This window comes from Elephas maximus, chromosome 9, assembly GCF_024166365.1.
Source record: "Elephas maximus indicus isolate mEleMax1 chromosome 9, mEleMax1 primary haplotype, whole genome shotgun sequence".
Taxonomy (NCBI): Eukaryota; Metazoa; Chordata; class Mammalia; order Proboscidea; family Elephantidae; genus Elephas; species Elephas maximus.
This window is the reverse complement of record NC_064827.1, coordinates 108,541,501-108,564,292: the sequence shown is the minus strand read 5'-3', so window position 1 is coordinate 108,564,292 and position 22,792 is coordinate 108,541,501. Positions and strand designations below refer to the sequence as shown.

The 22,792-nt window shown below is 40.0% G+C and overlaps 2 protein-coding genes across 3 annotated transcripts in view; both read left to right on the top strand.

Annotated features, from left to right (window-relative positions):
- The window catches only part of ZNF782 (zinc finger protein 782), a 63,479-nt gene extending 47,073 nt beyond the window's left edge, over positions 1-16,406 (top strand). Inside the window, exons 7-11 of the mRNA XM_049894889.1 lie at positions 4,049-4,240; positions 13,624-13,822; positions 14,054-14,269; positions 14,716-14,774; positions 16,158-16,406. The gene's annotated coding sequence lies outside the window, so the exon portion shown is untranslated. The remainder of the gene's footprint in view (positions 1-4,048; positions 4,241-13,623; positions 13,823-14,053; positions 14,270-14,715; positions 14,775-16,157) is intronic.
- A 1,038-nt stretch (positions 16,407-17,444) lies between these two features.
- Positions 17,445-22,792, top strand: part of ZNF510 (zinc finger protein 510) — a 29,536-nt gene continuing 24,188 nt past the window's right edge. The window contains exons 1-2 of one of the 2 annotated variants that reach the window (XM_049894891.1): positions 17,445-18,075; positions 18,191-18,301. The gene's annotated coding sequence lies outside the window, so the exon portion shown is untranslated. Of the gene's footprint in view, positions 18,302-22,792 lie in introns of both variants that reach the window. The other variant, XM_049894890.1, reaches the window with a different exon arrangement.

Sequence of the window (22,792 nt, the reverse complement as noted above, 5' to 3'; positions counted from 1 at the left end):
TGTCTTCCACATTCTTCATATCCTTCCATAAGGTGGCTACATAAATGGGATTATTCAACTTCTAATTCTCCAAAACGCATGCATTATATGCATTGGTATTTTTTATGACTGTCTAGTGGAGCCCTGGTGGCTCAGTAGGTAAGACCTACAGCTGCTAATCAAAAGGTTGGAAGGTTAAATCTACCAGCTGCTCCTTGGAAACCCTATGGGGCAGTTCTGCTGTGTCTTATAGGGTCACTGTGAGTCAGAATTGACTCAACAGCAACAGGTTTGTTTTGTTTTTTATGACTGTCGAGTAGTATACTCTGTTCTTGTCTTCCTAATGTTGACAGCATGACAGTGGTTGAGAGAATGGACTTGGAGCAAGATGACCTGTGTTCAAATCCTAGATCTGTGATTGACCATTGAGTAGGTTACTTAAACTCTGTACTTTAGTTACCTCATTTGCAAAATGGAGATATTTCATATTTCATAGAATAATTATGAATATTAAAAAATCTGTTTAAAGTAAGGAAGAATACCTGGCACCGGGCAGAGAGAAGTGTTATTGTTATTAGTAGCATCATGGCTATCATCAGTATTTCTTGAATTTACTTGGGAGTTGGTTGGTTGTGCAGGCTGTCCAGGGCCCATTCCCCACTTCTTCCTGCTAGCAAAGCCACCCTTCTCCCAGATGTTGCAGGGATATGCCCTAATTATTAGTCTAGAATAATCATGGCAATACACTGTTTATATTTGACTTCTTATAGAGTGTGCTTGTGACCTGGCTGTGTTAAGTGAGACCTTTGAAAAATGTTTTTGGGGCTTCGGAGAAAGTATCCTCAGTGACTTAGTAGGTTTTTTCTTATTCCATTGTGTGAAAGAAGGATTTTTGCATTGTGAACTGTTCTATTATCAGCACAAGTCCTTTGGGGACTTAGTATGCTGCCGGAGTGTCTACCAAGTAAAAATGTATAAAACACATTAAATTGAAGTGCCTACCTATATTTTATTCCAGGAAAATTGCCAATTCTTATACCATTAAATTTTTTTCATACCATTCCTGCTGATTTGGACTACTTTATTTTTTGTAATGAATTGCAAATTTGTAGTGGTTTGGCAGGTATCTGATGAGCACTCTCTATGGTCCTTATATCCTTTGAATAACAGATCCTGCCTTCGTGCAGCAGAGGTGTTACATAACACATACGTTGTTAGCTGTTGTCAAGTCAGCCTCCAACTCACGGTGGCCCCACACGTGTAGCCAAATATATATCTCCTGCCTTCAGATTGATTGTTCCAGCAAAGGATATTTAATTCAAGTTGTGTCCATGAATGCCCTGCTAGGACTTCTGAAATGCAGTAGAAGAAAGTAACGTGACATGCAGTGAGAAGCAGGTATGATAGGCAGAGGGTTTTCTGATAGTGCATAAGTCCAGGAGAGAGTTTGGCTCCCCGAAGACTACAATATCCAAGGTCTTCCTGTGGTTCCATTATATAGCCAATCAACACTAATCAATTGTATGCACTTGGGTCTGTTTCTGAGCTCTTTTTCTAATTTTTCATTTTTTCATGACTTCAGGCTTACAGAAAAGTTGTGAGAATAATACAAAATATTCCCAGAACCTTCGTCCTGTTTCACAAATGTTAACATTTTACTACATTTACTGTCTCAGTTTCCTAGTGCTGCCATAACAGAAATACCATAAGTGGGTGGCTTTAAAGAACGATTTAATTTTCTCATGGTTTTAGAGGCTGAAAGCCCAAATCAGGGTCTCGCCCACGTCGAATCCTCTGTGAGCCTCTCTTCTTGTTTCTGGTGTCTGCCAGTGTTCCTTGTCATTCACTGGCATCTGCCATCCACCTGTGTAAGTCTCTGTGCCTAGTCTGCTTTCTTTATGGCTGAGAAGTGATTAGGTTTAGTATCCACTCTACTCTGGTACAACCTCATTGATGTAACAAAAGAGACCTCCTATTTACAAATGTTATATTTACAGATACCAAACGCATTGCTGTCAAGTTGATTCTGACTCATGGTAACCTCCGTGTGTTACAGAGTAGAACTGCTTTATAGAATTTTCTTGGTACTCTTTAAGGAAGCATATCAGTGGGGCTTTCCTCCATGGAGCCACTGGGTGGGTTCAAACTGCCAAGCTTTAGGTTAGCAGCCGATTGCAAACTTTTTGCACCACCCAGGTCCCTATTTTACAGGGGTTAGGATTTCAGTACATATTTTGGGCATACAAATTTGATCTACAACAGACAGAGATACAGATACAGAGCAGGCTGGCAGTTAGGATGTCCCTTTACTCCTGAATACATGTTTATATCTCCTATAAACAAGGAATTATTACATAACTTCAGAATATTTACCAAAATCAAGAAATTAACATTGATAAAATGCTATTGCTTAATCTATAGATCTTTTTCATACTCGAATAATTTTCCAAATAACATGCATTATAGCAAAAGAAAATCGAGTGCCATGCATTGTGTTCTGTGGTCACGTCTCTTTCATCTCTAAAGTTTTCTCAGCCTTTCTTGGCATTTTACAATATTGGCATATTTTAAGAGTTTGGGACAATTTGTTTCGATTTGGCTGGTATTTCCTTATTAGGTTCGCTTATCCACCTGGCAGCAACACCACCAAAGTGATGCGGAGTTCTCAGGGTACCATATCAGTAGGCACATGCTGTCACTTAGTTCCTTTACTGGTGATGTTAACTTAGAACATTTCATTAAGGTGAAGACTGCTAAGTTTCTCTACCACAAGATCTCCATTTTACCGCTTATATTAGTAAATATCTGATGATGAGATACTTTTAGGGTTTAAACATCCTATAAATTCTCAAATAGTTCTTCTGTATATTTATGATCCTTACCCAAATCAGTTATTATCATAGTTGCCTAGTAGTGATTTTTTGTACATCTTTTTCATTCTGCATTTATCAACTGGCATTTTATGGTAAGGAAGAATTTTCTTTGTCATTTATTTATGTACACCGGTTTTGACTCTTGGGTTATTTGTACACTACCTATTAGTAGTATTTTTGATGCTCAGATGGTCTCAGATTTAGTCAGTGGGAGGCCCTTCATTTGGCTCCTGTGTTCTTTTATTAGGTTTTTCTGATTTTTATTGATTTTACTGAGCAATTTGTTTGTATTTAATCATAATGTTTGCTTTGCTTTTGTAATACTTTGTATCATAGGGTAAGCTATTTGTTTAGTTCTGTTTTTCAAATTTTGGGTGTTTTTTTTTTTTTTTTTCAGAGATAGTATTTGGTGGGCTGGGCAGTATTTGGTACTTTTTATCCCTCCCCCAGCTATGGAAACCCTGTGGCGTACTGGTTAAGTGCTATGGCTGCTAACCAAAGGGTTGGCAGTTCAAATCCCTCAGGTGCTCTTTGGAAACTCTATGGGGCAGTTCTACTCTGTCCTGTAGTGTTGCTGTGAGCCAGAATTGACTCTATGGCAACAGGTTTGATGTTTTGGTTTTTATCCCCCCCATTGATCTTTAGAGATTATGATTGTATTTGCATCAAATTTAATTTCAACCAGCTACCCACACAGGGTGGAATCGATTTACCCAGGAGGCCTGAGGTCATTCTTTGCAATACAGGAGACACAGGCCTCTCCTTATCTCCCCTCTTTGCTTGGGGCAAGTCCACAGGACTCCTCCAGCACCACCTCATTTTCACTGGAGAACTTTATCTAGGTCCTAGTCATTAATCTTTCTTTTTTTCTCCCTGAATGTTGGATCTTTCCTCTCCTTGCCTGGTGGTATTGGATCTTTCTTCTCCTTGCCTGGTGGTATTATCAGATTTCTTCACTTTTATTCCAATAAATGGAACTCTCATCTGTAGACCCAAGAGGAGTTAGATTTTCTGTATACATACTTAGTAGGGTCTTCAAGCTGCTAAAGGCAGAAAAGAAATCTGTTTTCAGAGAGTTTTCACAGTGTTGCATTTAAGCGATCCACTTGATGAAGAGCCACTCATACTTCTCCCCCCTTATACAGATTCCCTATGTCTTGCCTGACTGGCTGAGTTCTTTTTGTTGTTTGTTTTAGACTGAATGACCTTGGATCTCCTGCTTGCCTAACTCTGCAAATAACTAACCTTTCTACTGGACAGAGTTCTCTGGCTACCTAGAAAACTACGTGATAACTCTGCAATTAACCCTCTCTGACCTGATAGCCATAATGAAGGCAGTCTAGCTGTGTAACCAACTAAGATCGAAGGAAGACAAGAAATGTTACCAGGTAAGTGGCTCTTGCTTCTTCCTTATGCTTAGGCCCCCTGCACTCTACAGCCCTCTTGAGCACAGACACATACTTACAGATTCAGTATCAGAAAAGTAGAAAATGGATATACTGAGTTACCTCCATGCAGCCCATTCCTAACCTGAGACCCACAAATGAGCTGAAAGGAGTTAATTTGTTGCCTGAGATGCACAAAATTTTATGACTCTCTGTAGGTTTGCACGTGTTTGTGAGTTGAAGGTCCATTGCTTCCATCAGATTTTCAAAATGCATTACAAAATTTATGATTCAAACTTGTCAAGAACCACTGTTCGAAAGAGATTTCATAAATGTCATGGTTGTATTAGTTTTCTATTTCTCCATAACAAATTACCACAAACTTTCTAAAGGCCATCTGGTCTGATTGAGGGGATTGGTGGGTCACACCCTTCATCTTTTGTGAACAAATACTCTGACCTTTGATATTTGTGTGCCCATTAACATACATTTATAATTATTTTATGTATTTCTCTTATAAATCACATAGGGGGAAAAAAGAGAAATTGCAGACAAAAACTACAATAACTCTGGCCTTTATATTTACCTACATAGTTACCTTTAGCAGTGTTCTTTATTTCTTTGTGTGGCTTCCAGCCACTGTCTAATGTCCTTTCGCTAGCATTTCTTGTGGGGCCACCAGTCATGAACTTCCTCAGGTTTTGCTTATTTGGGAATGTCTTAATTTCTCCTTCATTTTTGAAGGAGAGTTTTGCCAGATAGAGAATTCCTGGTTCACAGTTGTTTTTGTTTGTTTGTTTTTCTTTCAGCAATTTAAATATGTCACCATGCTGCCTTCTAGCCTCCATGGTTTTCCATGAGAAATTAGCTCTTAATAAGTACCTCCTGTACCTGATGAATCACTTCTCTCTTGCTGCTTTCAAGATTCTCTCTTTATCTTTGGCTTTTGACAGTTTAATTATAACATATCTTGGTGTGGATTCCTTTGAGTTCATTGTACTTGGAGTTTGTTGAGCTTCTTGGATGTAAAGATTCATTTCTCTTATCAAATTTGGGAACCGAAGAGCAAAAACAATCTTGAAAAAGAAGAAATTTGGAGGACTCTTCACGATTTCAAAACTTATTAGAAAGCTACTGTAATCAAAACTGTGGTACTGCCATAAGGGTAGACATACAGACCAACAGAATAAAGTTGAGAGTCCAGAAATAAACCCATATATCTATGGCCATTTTATTTTTGACAAGGGCATCAAGTTCATTCAACAGGCAAAGAAGAATCTTTTCAACAAATGGTACTAGGACACCTGAATTTCCACACACACACAGAAGAATGAAGTTGGGCCTCTACCACTCACCACATACAAAAATTAAATCAAAATGGATCCACAACCTAAATATTAGAGCTAAAACCATAGAACTTCTAGAAGAAAACATAGGGGTAAATCTTCATAACCTTGTTATTTGACAATGGATTCTTATATGTGACACCAAAAGCACAAGCAAAAATAGATGGAACTTCATCAAAATCGAAACCTTTTGTGTATGAAGGACATTATCAAGAAAGTGAAAAGACAACCTACAGAATACGGGAAGCATCTGGAAATCATATATTTGATAAAGGCTTAATATCTAAAATAGATTTTAAAAATTTCTGTAACTCATTAATAAAAAGACAAACAACCCAATTAATAAATGAGCAAAGACATTTCTCCACAGAAGACATAAATGACCAACAGGCACGTGAAAAGATGTTCAGCATTATTAGTTGTTGTCATTAGGTGCCACTGAGTCAGTTCCAACTCAGAGACCCTATGTACAACAGAACGAAATACTGCCCAGTCCTGTGCCATCCTCAGTAATTGTTGCTATGCTTAAGCCCATTGTTGCAGCCACTGTGTCAATCCATCTCATTGAGGGGTCTTCCTCTTTCTTGCTGACCCTCTACTTTACCAAGCATGGTGTCCTCCTGACAACATGTCCAAAGTATGTGAGACATAGTCTCGCCATCGTTGCTTCTAAGGCACATTCTGGTTGTATTTCTTCCAAGACAGATTTGTTCATTCTTTTGGAGGTCCATGGTATGTTCAGTATTCTTCTCCGACACCACAATTCAAAGGTGTCAATTCTTCTTTGGTCTTCTTTATTCATTGTCCAGCTTTCACATGCATAGGAGGCAACTGAAAACACCATGGCTTGGGTCAGCTGCACCTTAGTCTTCAAGGTGACATCTTTGTTTTCAACACTTTAAAGACGTCTTTTGGAGCAGATTTGCCCGATGCAATGTGTCTTTTGATTTCTTGACTGCTGCTTCCATGGCTGTTGATTGTGGATCCAAGTAAAAAGAAATCCTTGACAACTTCAGGCTTTTCCCTCTTTATCATGATGTAGCTTATTGGTCCAGTTGTGAGGATTTTTGTTTTCTTTATGTTGAGGTGTAATCCATACTGAAGGCTGTCATTTTTGATCTTCATCAGTAAGTGCTTCAAGTCCTCTTTATTTTCAGCAAGCAAGGTTGTGTCATCTGCATAACACAGATTGTTAATGAGTCTTCGTCCAATCTTGATGCCCCGTTCTTCATATAGTCCAGTTTCTCCATACAGATTGAATAGGTATGGTGAAAGGATACAAGCCTGACACACACCTTTCCCAACTTTAAACCATGCAGTATTCCCTTGTTCCGTTCAAATGACTGCCTCTTGATCTCTGTCCAGGTTCCTCATGAGCACAATTAAATGTTCTGGTATTCCCATTCATGTTATCCATAATTTGTTATGATCCACACAGTCAAATGCCTTTGCATAGTCAATAAAACACAGATAAACATCTTTCTGGTATTCTCTGCTTTCAGCCAGGATCCATCTGACATCAGCAATGGTATCCCTGGTTCCACGTCCTCTTCTGAATCCAGCTTGAATTTCTGGCAGTTCCCTGTCAATATACTGCTGCAGCCACTTTTGAATGATCTTCAGCCAAAATTCTACTTGCCTGTGATATTAATGATATTGTTCAATAATTTCCGCATTCAGTTGGATCACTTTCTTGGGAATAGGCATAACTATAGATCTCTTCCAGTTGGATGGCCAAGTAGGTGTCTTCCAGATTTCTTGGCATAGATGAGTGAGCACTTCCAGTACTGCATCCATTTGTTGAAACATCTCAACTGGTATTCCGTCAATTCTTAGAGCCTTGTTTTTTGCCAATGCCTTCAGTGTAGCTTGGACTTTTTCCTTCCATACCATTGGTTCCTGCTCATATGGTACCTCCTGAAATGGCTGAATGTCAACCAATTCTTTCTGGTATAGTGACTCTGTGTATTCCTTCCATCTTCCTTTGATGCTTCCTGAGCCATCTAATATTTTCCCCATAGAATCCTTCAATATTGCAACTCAAGGCTTGAATTTTTTCTTCGGTTCTTTCAGCTTGAGAAATGCAGAGCGTGTTCTTCTCTTCTGGTTTTCCATCTCTAGGTCTTTGCATATGTCAGTGTAATACTTAACTTTGTCTTCTTGAGACGCCCTTTGAAATCTTGTTCAACTCTTTTACTTCATTTCTTCCTTTCGCTTTAGCAACCTGACATTCAAGAGCAAGTTTCAGAGTCTCTTCTGACATCCATTTTGGTCTTTTCTTTCTTTCCTGTCTTTTTAATGACCTCTTGCTTTCTTCATGTATGATGTCCTTGATATCATTCCACAACTCGTCTGGTCTTCGGTTATTAGTGTTCAAAGTGTCAAATCTTTTTATTAGTCATAGGGAAATGAAAACCACAATTAGAAACCACTTCACACCTACTAGGAAGGTGATAATTTTTTTTTTTTAGTTAAGGGAAAATTAACAAGTGTTGGTGAGGAAGTGGAGAAATTGGAAGCCTTATGCACTGCTGGTGGCAATGTAAAATGGTTTAGCTCCTGTGGAAAGCAGTTTGGTGGCTCTTCAAAAAGTTAAACATGGAATTTCCATATGATACAGCAATTCCACTTCTAGGTGTATGTACACCAAGGAACTGAAACCAAGAATTCAAACACATACTTGTACATCAATGTTCACTGCAGCATTTTTTTTATAATACCCAAAAGGTAGAAACAACTGAAATGTCCATCCAAGAGATGGATGGTGTCTTAGGTATCTAGTGCTGCTATAACAGAAATACCACCAATGGATGGCTTTAACAAACAGAAGTTTATTTTCTCACAGTCTAGTAGGCTGGAAGTCCAAATTCTGGGCACCAGCTCCAGGGGAGGCTTCCTCTCTCTGTTGGTTTTGGGGAAAGGTCCTTGTCATCGATCTTCCCCTGGTCTAGGAGCTTATCAGTGCAGGAACCTCGGGTTCAAAGAACACTCTCTGTTCCTGGCACTATCTTTTGGTGGTTTGAGATCTCCTTGTCTCTCTGCTGGTTTCTCCCTTTTATATCTCAGAAGAGATTGACTTAAGACACAGCCTAATCTTGTAGATTGAGTCCTGCCTCACTAACATAACTGTTGCTAATCCCACCTCATTAACATCACAGAGGCAGGATTTACAACACATAGGAAAATCATAACAGATGACAAAATGGTGGGCAGTCACACAATACAGGGTATCATGGACTAGCCAAGTTGATAAACATTTTTGGGGGACAGAATTCAAACCAGAACAGATGGATAAAGAAAGTGTGGTATATTCATACAATGGAATTTTATTCAGTTAAGGAATACGATTCTAGTACATGTTACAATGTGGTTGAACCTTAAAAACATTATGTTAAGTGAAACAAGGCAGTCACGAAAAGACAAATCTTGTATGATTCCATTTATATGAAATGTCTAGAATGGGTAAATTAATAGTGACAGAGAGTAGATTGGAGGTTATTAGGGACTGAGGGAAGGACAGAAGTGAGAGTTATTGCTTAATGGATACAGAGTTTCTGTTTGGGGTGATGAAAAAGGTTTGGAGACACACATGGTAATGATTGCACACCATAGTCAATGTAATTAAGACCACTGAAATGTACACTTAAGAATGGTTAAAATGGCAAATTTTATGGAAGAAATCAATGTAATTCACAATATTGACAGACATAACTATGATTATATCAACAGATGCTGATAAAGTATTTGACACAATTTAACATCCATTCACAATAAAAACTCTTAGCAAATGAAGAACAGAAAGGAAATTTCTTTACCTAAAGTAGGATATTTGCAAAAGCCTACAGCTAACACCATACTCAATAGTGAAATGCTGAATGCTTTATAAAGTCAGAGATAAGGCAATGATGTATTTCTATTCAACATCAGTCTGCAGGTCCTAGCCAGTGAAGTAAGGCAAGAGCAGAAAATAAAAGTCAAAAGTTTGAAAAGGAAAAACAAAATGATCCCTATTTGCAGATAAGATTATCTATGTAGAAAATCTCAAATAATCTTATAAAAAAAAAAGCTTTAACTAAAATGAGTTTAGCAAATTCATGGGAGAAGAGGAAGTTCAATGGTATTCCTGTATATCAGCAATGAACAACTAGAATTTGACATTAAAAAACAATGTGTTCACAATAACACATGGAAGAGAGGGAGAAAGAAGGGAAGGAGGAAGGAAGTCTGCCCTGTATATAAATCTACCAGAGTATGTGCAGGATTTGTATGCTGAAAACTACAAAACATAGATGTAAGAAGTCAAGAAGATTAGGTAAGTACAGAAAATACCATTTTCATGGATTGAAAAACTCAATATTGTTAAGGTGTCGTTTTTTTCCTTATTTGATGTACAGATTTGGTGCAATCCCATTAAAAAATCTCAGCAATCTTTTTTGTAGATATTGACAAGCTGATTCTAAAATTTACATGGGAATGCAAAGGACCTAGAATAGCCAAAACAATTCTGAAAAAGTACAAAATTGGAGGACTCGCACTATGAGATTTTAAGATTTATAGTACTATAAAGCTAGAGTAATCCAAACAGTATGATATCTACAAAAGATAGACATATATCATAAGGCAATTCAGAGAAGAAACGATAGTCTTATCAATGAATGATGCTGGAACAATTGGATGTCCATATGCAAAAAATGAACTTTGACACGTATCTCACCCTTTACACAAAAATTAAAGTGGGAAATAGACTGAAGTACTAAATGTAAAACTATAAAACTGCCAAAAGAAAATACAGGGGAAAATCTAAGTAACCTTGGTTTTAGCAGTGAGTTTTTAGATATGACACAAAATGTATGACACCAAATATATCACATATCTGATACAGGATTTGTATCTCTAATATGTAAACCAACAACAACAACAAAACCCATTGCCTTTGAGTTGAATCCGACTAGCAGTGACCCTATAGGACAATAGAATGGCCCCGTAGAGTTCTAAGGAGCGCCTGGTGGATTCAAAGTGCCAACCTTCTGGTTAGCAGCCATAGCTCTTAACCCCTACGCCACCAGGGTTTACATAATCTATAAACCCATTGCTGTCGAGTTGATTCCGACTCACAGTGACCCTATAGGACAGGGTAGAACTGCCCCATCAGGTTTCCAAGGAGCGCCTGGTGTATTCAAACTGCTGACCTTTTGGTTAGCAGCCATAGCACTTAACCAGTACACCTCCAGAGTTTCCAGTCATTATATATATGTGTGTGTATTAAAATAATGAGATGACACTACACACCTAAGCGCCTAACTCACTAAATAAGGTTATTGAATCTTCTCTTTCCCACTGCATTAAACACCAGCTCTGACACATACTAGGCTCTCACTTCCTCTTCTTCCTAGACTTGAAGTTTTGTTGCACCAGAACCAATATTTTAATATTTTAGCAATACATCTGTATAAATATAGAGGCATTGTTGCGCATTATCAGTTCTTTCCTGATCATTACGATAGTTTATTTAAATGCAAGTTGGAATCGTTCCATTAGGTTAACAAACAAAATATATAAAAATATCAAAAAGACACACATAGGACACTTTTTGAGAATTCTGTTAAAGAAATTTTAGTCTTTATGCCTAAGACACTGGCATTTATTAAAAAATTTTTTTCCAGTGTCAACAATAAAGTTTTATACCTTGACTCACACATAAGCTGCACTAACTTACTGGTAGCATTAGTTCTTTTTATTCTTGCTAACAGCAACTTACTTTCTTTTTATCACTGGCGTATAAAAATAATCGAAGTTATAAAATAATGTTGACCAAGAAAAAAAAAAAATAGGTAGGTAGATGGGGCAGTTCAACTCTGTCCTTTAAGGTCCCTGTGAGTTGGAATCAACTCGACAGCAATGGGCTTTGTTTAGATAGTTATACAGCTAGATAAATAAATAGATGTATGGTTATGTTATATAGCTAGCTATAAAAATAGCTGTATCTATATATTTATTGTTTAGTAAAAAGAGGATCATACAATATTGTGCTCAGATTCCTAATTTGGTGGGGAAAAAAGTCCAAAGTGTGCACACATAAATTTTAAGCAAATCCATCTCCAGGAAATGTCTAATTTGCATGATAATCATTTTATTTTGCGTTGTGTGTGCTTTCAGGTATCGCTTACCTAAATGTGCATAGCTTACTTGCTTCCTTCCCCCTCCCCCAAGAGATGAACTCTGAGGGTCACAGATTTTTTTTTTATGGTAATGATTGGCTCTACTTTTCTAGTATTTCTTATATTTCACAGTTTTATTCACAAGAGCAGTTCACATACATCTTTACTTCCCTTAGCAGCTGAGTTAAAAAGGCACAGTTGTAGAGGAAAAGCTCAAATTTCTACCGTTATGAACTTTATATTACAAATGTTCGAAGTCGAAAATAGTAAACCAAGCATTCCCATTTTCTAAATATAAGAATTGCTAACATTTTGCTATACTTTCCTTTTCTAAGTGCTTTTGCTAGAATATTTTAAAGAAAATTACAAATATATACAACTTTAATATGCATCTCCAGGAAATGAAATTATCTACATAATGCCAATATTATTAAAAACTTTAAGAAAGTAACAGTAACTTTCCTTAATATTTGTAAAATCCAGTCGATATATACAAGTTTCCCCAATTGTTCTGAAATGTCTTCTGCGGCTCTTCTCCAACCAGGATCCGATGGAGGACCACGTACTGCATTTGCGGTTATAAAGTATAACGCATAACATCTGGAGGCTCTAGGAGAACCTGGGCTCCAGGTGTTAACACAGATTGTGACATTTCTCAAGTTCCTATGCTTTAAGAAAGAAAAAGAAAAATCACTGCGAGCACGCGCGGTGTATTATAGGAAACGTAGTCTTGAACGTTTTGGGCTTATCGCGCGGCATTCTGGAACCGGTATTCCGCGCTCCCTCTGCGCATGTGTACTCCGGCCCCTCCTCCTTCCGACTTCCGCTCTCCCGGGCCTCCGGGGTTCCGAGGGTGCGCGCTTCAGGTGAGGGAAGGGGCGGAGCTCTGCGCGACCTGTCGACCCCCAAGGTCTGCTGCTGGTACTCAAAGGGCGGGATTCGGAAGGCCCCAAATCCCTCAGGCGGAACCCAGCCCGTGCTCGAGCCCAGCCTGGGAAAGGCCTGTGTGGGCAAACCCCGCCTCGGCGGGCTCCCGGAGCGCAGGGGCACTGAGTCGTCGTCGGTGCGGCCGGGCTGTGGGGACCGTGGGCCCGGCCCAGCCTGCAGCCTGAGCCGCGAGAGCGCGTGCCGGCGGCGGGAAGGGAATGTGCCTTTCCAGTGTGCAACGTGAGCCTGCCGGAAATCGCAGGCGGCGGGTCTGGGGCGAGAGCCCGGGCTCTGGGTTCAGAGACTCGTGCAAATTCCAGCGCTGTCACTTGGGTAAGAGTCAGGTTTCTCATCTAAAAAAGAGGATGTTAGTAAAAACTTCATGGCGCTGCTCTGAGAGATGTCATCGCCTGTAAGCATTTTGCCAACTTCCAGTTAATAAGAATAAATAAGTGTTAGTTCCCATCCTATTTGGAAGACACTTTGTTTTCATTTGGTATTTCATTTCTTCACAACCACCTTATTTATGGTATAGTATCATTAAAAAAAAAAAAGAAAGAAAGAAAATGGTTTCAGGGTTGTGAAATGATATACCTAAGGTCACAAAAGGTGAGGAAGCTGAGATGCAAAAGTACAGATAGGCTTTACTCCCAAAGTCAGGCCATTTCCACCATCCTACCTGCCTAAAACTCAGAGTTGCAGCCTGTACTTTTGCACAACCCTGCTCCTCAGGGGACTTCTGGAAATGTCTGGAGACATTTTTTGGTTGTCACAACTGTAGAGGGGCTGCTTCTGGCATCTTGTGGGTAAAGGCCAGAAATACTGCTAAACGTCTTACAATGCACAGAAGACAGCCCCCTACAACAAAGAATTATCCAGCTGAAAATTTCGATAATGCTGCGGTTGAGAAACTGCTGTAGATGATGGTTCCAACTAAAGCAAATTTGTATCCCAGGCCCAGATCCCCGACCTGGAACAAAGCAGCTCTTATGAGGCAGAAAAGGGGGAGCCCCAGGGACAGGAGTCCCATCTGGAAGAAAAGCCCATCTGACAGAGACTCCTCATGAGTGCTTCAAAGCAAAGTCAGAAGACCCCAGAAAGGAACAGGTCCTGATTTGCACGGCCACAAGTAGTTCTCGGTCCCCCTGCTCAGAGTGAGTCTTGGTGATGTCGCCACATCTGAAAACCATCGCAGAGTGTGGGACAGTGGATGCTGTAGATCACCTTGCAGAAGGTGGTGACCTTGTGTTGAGAGAAATGAGTGGCTATTAGGCTGCATAGGAAGAGCCACTTCCCTGGAGGGCTGCTGAGCCATGGCTTCCAGGGAACACTTAATGAGACAGAACTGAGGAAAAGCTAAACAGTCCTGTTTCTTCTTTTTCCAGGTTCTGAACCACTCTCACAGCATTTCCACCACCTGGCATCTAAGATATCCTGAGGCTTTCTCTAACCTGAACATATAGAATCACAGAATGATAGTACAGGAAAGGGCTTCTATTTCTGACTCTTTTGAAAGCTTAAAAAAATATTGGACCTGAGATGAGTGACTTGTCCAGGGCCACCCAGGACAGAGCTAGGAGCAAAGCACAGTGCTGTCACAGGTAAGTCACCAGCAGTGTCTTGTCAAAATGTGTTCTTGAGAAATTGCAACCAGGTTAGAATAAAAAGAAAGATACTCTTTGTCAGTGAGCATCCCATCTTCAGTTTTCTGTTGTTTTGTAACTTAAGATGTAAATAGTATTAATAGATATTTTTATTGTAATTTTTTGTTAATTATAGTGGACCTGAATTGTTAATAGATCAATAGAAAAATTTTTATATTCGTGAAATGAGAAACGGAAAGGTTAAGCCCACACGGCCATGTAGAGGTGCACATATTCAGGAGGTGCTTCCTTCATGTGGTACTTCCTGCCTGTTATTAAGGGTCACAGGAGTAATTCCCCATACCCACTAACATAGGAAAGCCTTTTCCCAGCTGACTGTTAGGGAGGTGAATATGGGAGCTGACCAGACCTCATGACTCCATTCCTCTTTTCCTACCCCCCAGACTATCCTTCACAATTCTCTGCACCCTGCTAAGAGCAGAAGAAAATGAACACACTTAAGGTAAGTTATTTAGTAACACCTTTTCTTATCTTGTAAATTTCTTTTCTTATGAATCTTACAGATGTTTTAAGTGTCTATACATTAATGTGGGAAAGTAGAAATAGAAATGGTCAGACTCATTCAGGAAAGATACAGAAGAGTAGATGAATAGCAGAGCGTAGTGGGCATGTGGATTGACGTGTATCATCTGATAATACAGATTTTCCCAAGTGGAGCTGCAAGTTTATAGTTATACAGTAGAAGGAGTTGCATTGATGAGAAGAATAACCAGAGTGATGCCTCATAGAATCTAAAGACATTGAAGTTTGGAATAATATCTTTGTTGGTCTTCATATAGGTGACAGTGCAAATCTTTCCAGTACCAACCCTAAAGTAAATGTAGGATGTTGCTTCTCCTTGTTCCTCAGTGAAAGCAGAGAGCGTAGTGCCAAAGCAGGACTTTTGTTGTTGCTGCTCTGAAGAATACACAGCAAAACATACCAGTTCAATAGCTTGTATGTGTACAATTTGGTGACATTGATTACATTCTTCAAGTTGTGCAACGATTCTCACCTTCCTTTTCTGAGTTATTCCTCCCCCATTAACATAAATTCCCTGCCCCCTAAGGTTCCTATCTAATCTTTCAAGTTGGTTTTGTGAATTTGATCCCATGTAGTTAATTCTTAGAAGAGTATAATGTTCAAGGCAGACATTTTCTACAAGTTAAGCTAAACTTTTGTTTGGTTTAGGGAAGACTTCAGGGGGATATTTTTGGTTTAAGGTTTAAAGATTATCTCAGGTCAGTAGAGGAGCCCTGGTGGTGCAATGCTTAAGAGCTATAATTGCTAACCAAAAAATCCACAGTTTGAATCCACCAGCTGCTCCTTGGAAACCCTATGAGGCAGTTCTACTCTGTCCTGTAGGGTCTTTATGAATTGGAATTGACTCTATGGCAACAGGTTTGGTTTGGAGCCCTGGTGGCACAGTGGTTAAGAGCTCAGGCTGCTGACCAGAAGGTTGGCAGTTCACATCTACCAGCTGCTATTTGAAAACCCTCTGGGGCCGTTCTACTCTGTTCTGTAGGGTCTCTGTGAGTCAAAATTGAGTGACGGCAGTGGGGTTGGTTTCATTCCATTCAGGTCAGTAGTTTCAGGACTTTTCAGCCAACCCTCATGGCTCCAGGAAGTCTGGAGTTCATGAGAATTTGAAATTCTGTTCTGCATTTTCCCCCTTTTGATCAGAATTCTGCTGTAGAATCTTTGATCAAAATGTTCAGTAATGGTAGCCTGGCAACATCTGGCTCTTCTGGTCTCACGGCAAAGGAGGCAGTTGTTCATGGAGGCAATTAGCCACACATGTCATATCCTCATCCTATTCTTGATACTCCTTCCTCTGTTGATCCAGGTGAATAGAGACCAGTTGTGCCTTGGACGACAGCTTGTAAGCTTTAAGACCCCAGGCTCTATGCATTGAACCAGGAGGCAGAACAGAAGCACTAAACATGTTATTAGGCCGATGACCTGGGATGTCCCATGAAACCATGACCTGAACCTCCAAACCAAGAAACCAAATCCCATGAGGTTTTTGGTTGTACATAAGCAGCCTCAGGAGCTACTCTTTTTTTTTTTTTTTTGTCTATGTTGTAAATATATCTGTCACACAACTTTTGTCAATTCAACTTTTTACAGATGTACAACTTACTGACAGTAATTAACAATAATTGACTGTGCAACTCTACCCTTAATCAATGCAATATTTCCATCACCATTAACCACCCTCTTTCCTCTCACTCCTGCCCAGTAATTAACAATAATTGACTGTGCAACTCTACCCTTAATCAATGCAATATTTCCATCACCATTAACTACCCTCTTTCCTCTCACTCCTGCCCCTAATAACCATAAATAAACTTTGATCTCTATACATTTGTCTTTCCTTGTTTTTTTATATAAGTGAGGTCATATAGTATTTATCCTTTTGTAATTGACTTAGGATAATGCCTTTCAGCTCCTTCCATATTGTAGCATGTATTAAGACTCTGTTTCTTCTACTGGCTGAGTAATATTCCATCATATGTATGTACCACATTTTGTTTATCCATTCATTGTTGGTGGGCATTTAGGTTGTTGCCACCTTTCGGCTATTGTGAATAGTGCTGCAGTGAATAGTGGTGTACAAGCCTCTGCTTTCAAGTCTTCTAGGAGTGGAATTGCAGGGTCATAATGTAGTTCTATGTTTAGTTTTTTGAGGAACCGCCACACTGTTTTCCACAAAGGCTGTACCATTTTACATTCCCACCAGCAGTGGGTAAGGGTTCCAATTTCCCCACATCCTCACCAGCAGTTATCTTCAGTTTTTATTTTAGCCATCCTAGTGGGCGTGAAATCTGTAGTTTTGATTTGCATCTGTCTCATGGTTAAATGACACTGAACATCTTTTCATGTATTTGGTGGCCATTTGAATGTCTTCTTCAGTGAAATGTCTACTCAAGTCCTTTGCCATTTTATGATCGGTTTGTCTTTTTGTTGTCGAAGTTTTATATATATTTTGGATATTAGATTCTTGTCGGATATGTGGTTTCTAAAGATATCCTCCCAGTCAGTAGCTTGTCTTTTCACTTTTTGGGGAAAGTCTTTTTTTTTTTTTTTTAAATGTGCTTTACATAAAAGTTTACAGCACAAATTAGTTTCTTGTTCAAAAATTTATACACAAATTGGTTTGTGACATTGGTTGTAATCCATGTAGTGTATCAGCACTCTCACCATTTCTACCCTTGGTTTCCTGTATCCAATCATCCAGTTTTCCTATCACTTTCTGACTTCTTGGCTTTGCTTTTAGGCAGGTGTTGCCTGTTTGGCCTACAATACTTGATTGAACTAAAAAGCACTGTCCTGGATTGAAATGTGTCCCCCAGAAATATGTGTATCAATTTGGCTAGGCCATGATTCCCAGTATTGTGTGATTGTCCGCCATTTTGTCACCTGATGTGATTTTCCTATATATTATAAATCTTGTCACTATAATGTTAATGAAATGGATTAGCGGCGGTTATGTAGATGAGATCTACAAGGTTAGATTGTATCTTAAGCCAGTCTCTTCTGAGATATAAAAGAGAGAAGCGAGCAGACAGACGGGTACCTCATCCCACCAAGAAAGCAGCACCAGGAGCAGGGTGCGTCCTTTGGACTTGGGTTCCCTGCACCTCAGAAGCTCCTATACCAGGGGAAGATTGATGACAAGGACCTTCCTTCAGAACCAACAGAGAGAGAAAGCCTTCCCCTGGAGATGACGCCATGAATTTGGACTTCTAGCCTACTAGACTGTAAGAATATAAACTTCTGTTTGTTGAAACCATCCACTTTTGGTATTTCTGTTATACCAGCACCAGATAACTGAGACAGGTACATTCCTTATGTGTGCTATTGTTTGTTTTATAGACCTGTCTAATCTTTGGCTGAAAGGTGGACTTCGAGAATGGCTTCAGCTCTGAGTTAGTAAAGTGTGCGGAGGTCATAGTCTTGGGGGTTCCTCCAGTCTCTGTAAGACCCGTAAGTCTGGTCTTTTTTTTGTGAATTTGAATTTTGTTCTACAATTTTCTCCCATTCTCTCCAGGACCCTCTATTGTGATACCTGTCAGAGCAGTCAGTGGTGGTAGCCAGGTACCATCTCATTCTTCTGGGGTCATGCTGGTGGAGGCTTGGTTCTTTCTGTCCATTAGTCCTTTGGACTAATGTTTTCCTTGTGTCTTTGGTTTTTTTCATTCTCCTTTGTTCTGGACAGGGTGGAACCAATAGATGTATCTTAGGTGGCTGCTTGCAAGCTTTAGGACCCCAGAGGCTACTCACCAAAGTAGGAAGTAGAACATTTTCTTTATGAACTCTGTTATGCCAGTTGACCTAGATGCCCCTCAAGACTGTGGTCCCAGGCCCTCAGCCCCAGTAACTTGGTCCCTCAAAGTGTTTGGATGTATCTAGGAAGCGTCAACGACTTTGCCTTGGTCAAATTGTGCTGACTTCCTCTATATTTTATGTCCTTTCCCTTCACCAGAGTTAACAGTTGTTTACTATCTAATTAGTGATTTCCCCTCCCTTCCCCTTCCGCCCTCGTAACCATCAAAGAATGTTTTCTTTTGTGTGTAAATCTTTTCTTGGATTTTTATACTAGTGGTGTCATACAATATTTTTTTTGTTATTGACGTATTTCACTCAGCATAATGGCTTCCAGATTTATCCATGTTGTGAGATGTTTTACAGATTCATCATTGTTGTGTAGTATGCCATTGTATATACATACCATATTTTTTTTTATCCATTCATCTGTTGATGTACATTTAGGTTGTTTCCATCCTTTTGCTATTGTGAAAAATGTTGCAGTGAACATGAATGTACATATGTCTGTTTGCATGACTGCTCTTATTTCTCTAGGATATATTTGTAGGAGTGGGATTGCTGGATCATATAGTATTCCTATTTCTAGCTTTTTAAGGAGGTGCCATATTGTTTTCCATAGTGGTTGTACCCTTTTGCATCCCCACTAGCAGTGCATAAGAGTTCCAATCTCCCCGCAACCTCTCCAACATTTGTTATTTTCTGTGTTTTTTTTTTTTTCATTACTGCTAGTAATATTGGAGTGAGATGGTATCTCATTGTAGTTTTGATGTACATTTCTCTAATGGCTAATGATCACAAGCATTTTCTCATGTGTCTGTTAGCTGCCTAAATGTCTTCTTTGGTGAAGTGGCTGTTCATATCTTTGCCTGTTTTTTAATTGGATTATTTGTCGTTTTTGTTGTTGAGGTATTAAAGTATTCTATACATTTTAGAGATTAGAACCTTGATGGATATGTCATAGCCAAAAATTTTTTTCCTAGTCTGTAGGTTCTCTTTTTACTGTTTTGATGGAGTCTTCTGATGAGCATAAGTGTTTAACTTTTAGGCGCTCCCCAGTTATCTAGTTCATCTTCTGATGTTTGTGCATTGTTAGTTGTGGTTTATATCGTTTTAATGGCAAGTATTAAGGCCCTTGGTGTTGTCTCTGTTTTTCCTTCCATGATCTTTATTATTTTGGGTTTTATATTTAGGTCTTTAATCCATTTTGAGTTAGTTTTTGTGTGTGGCGTGAGGTCTGCATTCTGTTTCATTTTTTTACAAATGGATATCCAATTTTGCCAGCACCATTTGTTAAAAAGACGGTCTTTTCTCCATTTAATGGACTTTGGGACTTTGTGGAAGATCAGATGACCATAGGTGGATAGATTTATGCCTGGGTTCTTGATTCTGTTCCACTGGTCTTTGTGTCTGTCATTGTAGCAGTACAGGCTGTTCTGACTCATGTGGCTGTATAGTAGGTTCTGAAATCAGGTGCTGTGAGGCCTCCGACTTTGTTCTTTCTCTTCAGTAATGCTTTGCTTACCCAGAGCCTCTTTTCATATAAAGTTGGCGATTAGTTTTTCCATCTCATTAAAGAATGCTGTTGATTTTTGGATCAGGATTGCATTATATCTTTAGATCACTTTGGTAAGAACTGATATTTTCACAATGTTGAGTGTTTATATCTATGAGCATGGTATGTTTTTTCATTTATGTAGATCTCTTGGCCAAGATGATGGAGTAAAAAAATGGCAGTTCATCTGGCGCCAATGAGTGGGGGCTGGGTGGACCCAAGGTAACAGTGGGCTGCTGGCAATGTAGCCATGACAGTGCCATGTAGGCTGGTGGGATGGGGGCAGGTGGTGTATGGGGCTATGTGGGAGGCAAAAAGAAAAGGAAGACAGAGGGGAAAAAATGGCAGTGCAGTTGGGGCCAGTGGGTGGGGGCAGTGTGGACCAGGACAGCAGTGGGCTGGTGCAGTGGTGGCACTGTATCCATGGCACCACTGCAGGGGCAGTGGGATGGTGGGGGCAGTGGTGTATGGGGCTAGGTGGGAGGGGGAAAGAAAAGGAAGGAAGGAAAAAAGAGAAAAAATGGAAGCACAGTGGGGGCTGGTGAGTAGGGGTGGTGGGTTGGACCTGGAAGCTGGTGGAAGGGGGAAGTAGCGTATGGGGCTACATGGGAGGGAGAACAAAAAGAAAGAAAAAAAAAATGGTAGTGTGGTGAGAGCCAGCAAGTAGGAGTGGAGTGGACCTGGGATGGTGGCGAGCCAGTGGCTTTAACTGAGGTGATGCAGCAGGGACGGCAGAAAGGGGGAAAGGTGGCGTATGGGGCTAGGTGGGAGGGAGAAAGAAAAAGAAAAAAAACAGCGTGGTGCGGGCAGGGTAGACTCGTCCAGCCAATGGGAAGGGCGGTGAGGTGGTGTACGGGACTAGGTGGAGGGAGAAAGAAAAGAAAGAAGAAAAAAAGGAACAAAAGAAAAAAATGGCAACTTGGTGGGTAGGGCTGGGGCAGACCAGGGCAAATATGAGCCAGTGGCTCCTTAGCTGTGGCAGTGTAGTTGGGGCCAGCTGGAAGGAGGGTGAGGTGGTGTATGGGACTAGGTGGGAGGGAGAAAGAAAGACCAAAAAAATGGCAGTGAGTGCCAGTGGTTGGGGGTGGGGTGAACCTGAGGGTCAGTGGGGAGGGGAATTGGCATATGGAGCTAGGTGGGAGGGAGAAAGAAATTAAAAAGAAAGAAAGAAAATGGCAGAATGGTGGGAACCAGCAGGAAAGGGGGGAGGCCCATACAAGGCTTGATGGGAGGGAGAAAGAAAGGGAAGAAAGAAAAAGGAGAAAAAAAAAAATCCACATGGCTGGAGGGGGTGGGGTAGGCCCAGGGGATAAGAAGGGCTCATATTGTGGACCCGGTGGTAGGGGCTGGTGGGTTGGGGGAGGTTCTTCTACTCACCAGAAGGGCGATAGGTGGATAATGTTTCTCTGGTTCCTGGTTGCTCTGTCTCCTGTTGGGGGGGAAAAAAAAGGGAGCCCCATGAAATTACCTTCCCATACTCTCTGTCCGGGTCATTGCTGGCTGTGTTTGAAGATGGCAATGCTATGCCATGTTTGTTAGCAGGAGACTTCCACTCCATATCTTTCCTTGTTTTCTGTTTTCTGTCAGTTTCTTCTTCCATTTGGTGTTTGATCTAGTTCTTTATCCCTTCATTTGATGCTCAAGTTTCCAGGATTAATGATTGTATGTCTTATTTAGGTTTTTGGATCTTTGCTGTACGGGGTTGGTGTGGTGCATCTGTCTAGGGGGCCATGTTGGCTCTGCCTCCTTGGTAAAGTCTTTTGATGAACAAGTTTTTAGTTTTTACATGGCCCTATTTATTTTGTCTTTTGCTGTTTGTGCTTTTGTTATTATGTTAGATAATATACTGTTAAAAGCTAGGCCTGAAAGCATTGCCCCTGCTTTCTCTGATAAGAATTTTATGGTTTTAATTAGCACATTTAGGCCCTTAATCCATTTTCAATTTGTTTTGATGTATCGTGTGAGGAATGGATCTGGTTTAATTTTTCTTCATGTGGAAAGTCAATTTTCCTAGCACCATTTATTTGAAGAGACTCCTTTCTGCATCAGTTAGACTTAGCATCCTTGTCAAAAATCAGTTGACCATAGATGTTTGGGTTTATTTCTGGACTCTAAATTCCATCCCATTGGTCAGTGTGTCTGTTGTTATACCAGTACCAGGCTGTTTTGATTATTGTAGCTGTATAATATGTTTTAAAACCAGGAAGTGTGAGTCTTCTTACTTTGTTCTTCTCTTTCAACATTGCTTTAGCTATTTGGGGCCTCTTGGCCATTCCATATAAAGTTGAGGATTGGTTTTTCTGTCTCTGTAAAGAGGGCTGTTGAAATTTTGATTGCATTGAATCTGTAGATTGCTTTGGGTAGTGTTGACATCTTGACAATATTAAGTCTTCCAGTTCATGATCATGGAATGTCTTTCCGTTTATTTAAGTCTTCTTCAATCTCTTTCATCTGTGTTTTATACTTTTCATTGTATAAGTCTTTGACTTCCCTGGTTAGATTTATTCATAGGTATTTTATTCTCTTAGTTTTTTTTTTTTTTATTCTCTTAGATGCTATTGTAATGGAATTGTTTCCTTAATTTCCCTTTCAGATTT